Source organism: Octodon degus, unplaced genomic scaffold, assembly GCF_000260255.1.
Source record: "Octodon degus isolate 3935 unplaced genomic scaffold, OctDeg1.0 scaffold00018, whole genome shotgun sequence".
Lineage (NCBI taxonomy): Eukaryota > Metazoa > Chordata > Mammalia > Rodentia > Octodontidae > Octodon > Octodon degus.
In genome coordinates, this window is record NW_004524594.1 from 16570905 (window position 1) to 16571836 (window position 932).

At 51.9% G+C, this 932-nt stretch overlaps 1 pseudogene; it reads right to left on the minus strand.

Moving 5' to 3' along the window:
- Position 1: 1 nt before the first annotated feature.
- Positions 2 to 638, minus strand: LOC101582930 (annotated as a pseudogene).
- Between the last annotated feature and the right edge of the window lie 294 nt (positions 639 to 932).

Consider the following 932-nt stretch of genomic DNA (forward strand, 5'->3'; position numbering starts at 1 on the left):
GGAAGTCCTCCTTGTCCCGCAAGTGATGTTCTGCAGCTTCGATATTCAGTGGATCATCAAAATTCAAAAGATCAGTGAATAAAGAGTTCAACCCCCAAACAACATCCTTCAGCATTCTCGTGGGAGCCCAGCCAGTGCCATCGATCGAGTGTTCTCTCAGTAAGCTGAGACAGATCTCCCCTGTCTCTGTGATGTTGGGATGCCAGATCCTGGTCAAGCACTTCACTTTGGGAGGCACCATGTTGTATGCATCAGGAACTTCAGTTTCAAACTGAAATTTTCCACCCTGGTAGTAACCCTCATCTGGGGTTACGGTTAGCTGAAAACAGTGTAGCTTGTTTGGATCAGGAAAATGCACTTTACATGTACAAGGTAAATTAGCTTCAAGTTCTGCAACCTCTTTAACTAGCAACTTTTCTCTCACAGACACCCTTCGCGTGGAGTCAGTCGAGGCGGCTGGCGTCCGGGACCCTTTGAGACCATCATCCCGCTTCAGTTTGCTTGCCAGTGTTAGCATTACTGCCGACTTAGCTGGGCACCCTGAGGCAGCGAGGTGGGCCGGTGCCCAACACCGTGCCCCGCCGGGCGGCGGCGAGACGCGGCCCCTCACAGCCGCACCGGCTCCCGGCGGCGGGACCGGAAGTCTGCTTGTTTGTTCCTAAAATTCATTCTTCAGTTTTAGAGAACACGAACTCATCCCAGGCATCTTTCAGGTTGGGGGTTTCATTTTCCTGTATCATGAACAGCAGACTCCCCTTTGAACACACACACAATGTTGCCCCTGTGCTCCTGGCCCACCCAGATCCTGGGCAGAGAGAAATCTCCAACCTATGTTAGAGTTTATCTGGACCATCCCTGTGCCTTTCTTGGTGACTGCCCCTTGTCACACTCCTCCATGTCACGTCCCTGAGAGCCTGCTTCTGTCTTCACCA